Genomic DNA, 3,895 nt, shown 5'->3' with positions numbered 1-3,895 from the left:
CTTACATGCATGCTGCATTTCTTACATTTGTCTACAGGAATTTTCAAGCAGAGATTTTCTATCCTTCCAGTACTTTTAGAATTGCATTGTAATCAGTAGCACAGAAAGTTAAGTAAAAATATACCACCAACATTCAGCTATAACTCTCTATTCTTTCTCTTTTCAGGTCCTGAAAAAGGAGGAAAATCGAATGTTATTGTTGAGAAGAATTCATTGGGTTTGTTAACTTTAGATTGAAATGGATTAGATTCACAGAGTGAATTGACTGAATTACCCCCATCGGAGAATCATCGGCGGCGACGGGATGAAGGAGGTGGCGGAAATGGGATGAGGAAATGTGGTTATATTTGCAAATGTGGCTATATTTCAAAAGGTGGTTATCCATACTTTTGACACGTGGATGGTGAGGCGGCATGGCCATGTGGCTTTTTTTTTACCTAGGTGGCATGCTTAGTGGAATTATGTTAAGGAAAGGGGTATTATTTTAGTCAAATATTTAACGGAGGGGTATTTTTAAGCCAAAAAACTAACAAGGGGTATTTTTGATCCATTTCAGATAATTCAGGGGTATTTTTGAACTTTCTTCATAAATTCTATAACAAATATAGAAACACTCAACCAAGAATATAATTGCATAAAGACCCCCCTAATCTTGTCCGAGTTTTAAAAAAGACACTTAAACTTTACTTTCGACCTATTACCCCACGAATCTTACTTAAATCGTTGCAAATACACTATTTTGACCCTCTGTGTGTATACACGTGCAACAGGCGCCTGAAAAGGCTAAAAATTGACTTTTTCGATCAATTAAAAGCTTCCACATGTAAATATTTTGATACATAATTTATCTTCTTTTAAAAAAAAAAATATTTTTTAAAATTATTTCATACAACCCCTCTGCAACCCCCTACCCACTATTGTCTTCTTCCCCATTGTCTTCTTCTTCATCAGCATAACTCAACAAGAACATCAATTACTACAACAACAACAAGAACATCAATTACAACAACAACAACATCAATTAGAGCAACAACAATAACAACATCATCATCACCATAACTCTCTTTCTCCTCAATCATCACCATAATTCTACTCACCTTTTACCATCATCATGTTTACTTTCTTTAATTTCAAGTTCTTATTTCAATTTTGTTTTACATTTTAAACAATTTTATAAAACCCAAGATATATACTCTTAAGAACTATAAAGCTCTATTTTAATGGAGTTTTGATAGTACAAAGTTAGGACGCAATACAAAATTAACATAAACACGAAATTGAAAACCACAAAATTAGCATTGAAATCCAAGGAGAAAAAAGAATATATGGAAAAATCAAAAACTGATGGGGGTGGGGATGGGGGTGGAGGGAAGTTGCTGGACGGGGGATAGGGGAGGGAGATGTTGGACGGGCTGGGGGTGGGTTGGGGTGATAAATAAAATAAAAAGAAAACTTTATTAAAAAATATAAATAAAATATGAAATTAAATTATTTAACACGTGGTATCATCTGATTAGTGCGTGCATTCACTCTCTTTCTTGTGACTGAGATTCAGCGAAAAATGGTGTATTTGCAATGACTTAATTAAGATTTGTGGGGTAATAGATCGAAAGTAAAGTTTAGGTGTCTTTTTGAAAAACTCGAACAAAATCAGGGGGGTCTTTATATATTTTCTCTTGCAAAAAACAATAAATTTAAATTCATACAAGTCATGTCAGATATAAATAATCATTATATAAAATAAATGCATATTATTATGATAATATTTTAATGTGAACAAAAAAAAGATAAAATAAGATCTATTCACAAGTCTACAAGCAAGTAATTCCTCTTAGGCAGCCAGTGGGACTGACATACAGTCTTCTGGAGCTTCAAGTCAATGTACTTTTTTATAAAATCTTACACTAATAACTCATATAATCTCAAAATTTTTGAGACCTAATAATTACTTATGACAAGATTATTAATTTCTTTTAAAAATTATTAGGCAATACATATATATTTCTTCTTTACATTTAATAGACTTTCAGTCCACACAACTTCTTGAATTAATTTATTAATTCTCATTATGTATTCCGCAAAGATTGTAAGATCATCATCTTGAATATTAAATTCTGGTGAAAGATTAATCAAATTGTCAATCAAAGTTTTCACTCTATCCTTCTATTATTTTGTGTAAACTCATCCGAATGTCCTTATCATCACCATTATTTTCTGTAACACATGCAAAAATTATTATTCTTTCATAAATACATTCCCATACACACATGTAAGTGAACAACTAAGGTTGTTAACAAAAAACTTGTTACAATGAAAATAGTAAAGAAATATTTAACTCAATAAAAAAAAAACGAATCAGTGCCAAAATTGGCATTAACACAACGAAAAACTTTTCACTTTTAAAAAGAAAAATTTTTGAAATTACTGCCAATTATCTCAACAAATGAGAATTGAAGTTGCTAAAGAAAAACACTCTCTATTGATCTTATATGCAGCTACACAAACAGCATGCAAATCAAGAGAATAAACATGGATTTCTTCCCCCCCCCCCCCCCCCGCCATCAATCCTATATCTTGTTTCAAGACTATATTTTCTATTAGGCATAGAATGGATGAAACATGGCATATCCACCAAATGCAAGATCAAAAAATTTTAAAGTATTTTTCTTTCTCATATTAAAAAAAACCCTTGTAAATTAAAATAGGCGGTGGAAACGAAAAAAATTCTCCACTGAATCAATTCTTTCAGCTTCTGCTCGTACTTCGCTCTTCATAGAAAAAATATCTAGACTAGAAAAAATAAATAAAATCGTAGCCTCTGATGTCAATGATAGATCCAATCAAATACTTAGTCTACAGGGTCATTGAATTCATTTCACTAGTCAATTAGTACAATTTCATGTATATAAACATGAATTACGTCAAAATAGCCACAGTGTATGAATCGTACCTAGTTATAGAAGGTTGTTTCAATTGTTTACTAGAAAATATTATTCTCCAGGGATGCTTCAAAGAGAGCTTTTCAGAGATGAAGTTTTTCATTCTTTTGTTTTTCTTTTTTGAAGAGAAGTATGTTTGTTTCTCTTAAAGAAATTATTTATAATCCTAAGGACATAACTCTTCAAATAGTTGTGTTTCTTTTCTTTTATTAATAATATAAATATATAAATAATTATATATTATTTCTCTCTTGTGGGTGATCCGATCGAATTTCCTTCACTAGAAGACAAATTAAAATTACAATTAAGAAGTTCCTATGTATTTAACTTAAGGGTTAATAAATATACGGTTTTTAAGTAAGACATTTCAAGTAGGTCTAATATCTACCATCCGAGCAGCACAAACAATGACTCCCTAGCCGATATATTTCTTTTATTTTAAAAAATGTGTACCTTCTATACGTTAGAAATCCTACATAAAGATAAGCTTTAATAATATTTTCATTTTACTGGGATATTTAAGTATTTGATTGTGAGAATTATGAGATATATTTGAAACTAAGAATATTAAAATAGTAATTACTGGAGGACAAATTAAAATTACAATTAAGAAGTTCCTATATTCTTAAAATTAAGGCCTAATATATAGATATACGATTTTTCAGTAAGACACTTCAAGTAGGTCTGGTGTCTATTAAATACTTGCAATAGAATTAAGGTGGATCAATTTGATACATTCCGCACCTGCTTGGGAAAGCATGAGGCGTGTGTATATTGATGCTTCTTATGTGGATTAATTTTGTCTGATTTTCTTATTATAATTGGGTTTTTATCTATATCTATATATATAATCTATAATTTATCATCTATATCAATAATCTATAATCTATAATCTATATCTATATCTATAATCTATAATCTATATTTATAATATATTAAAAGTGTGAAGGCCTTAG

General features: G+C 30.3%; 1 long non-coding RNA gene across 1 annotated transcript; it reads right to left on the bottom strand.

Moving 5' to 3' along the window:
- Nucleotides 1-852: 852 nt before the first annotated feature.
- Nucleotides 853-3,050, bottom strand: LOC124886729. Its single transcript, XR_007044005.1, has 2 exons — nucleotides 2,951-3,050; nucleotides 853-976 (listed from the first exon to the last, which is right to left on the bottom strand). It is a non-coding gene; the product is annotated as an uncharacterized LOC124886729 (long non-coding RNA).
- Nucleotides 3,051-3,895: the final 845 nt, after the last annotated feature.

This window comes from Capsicum annuum, chromosome 8, assembly GCF_002878395.1.
Source record: "Capsicum annuum cultivar UCD-10X-F1 chromosome 8, UCD10Xv1.1, whole genome shotgun sequence".
In the NCBI taxonomy this organism is placed as follows: Eukaryota; Viridiplantae; Streptophyta; class Magnoliopsida; order Solanales; family Solanaceae; genus Capsicum; species Capsicum annuum.
This window is presented reverse-complemented; position numbering and strand designations above follow the sequence as displayed.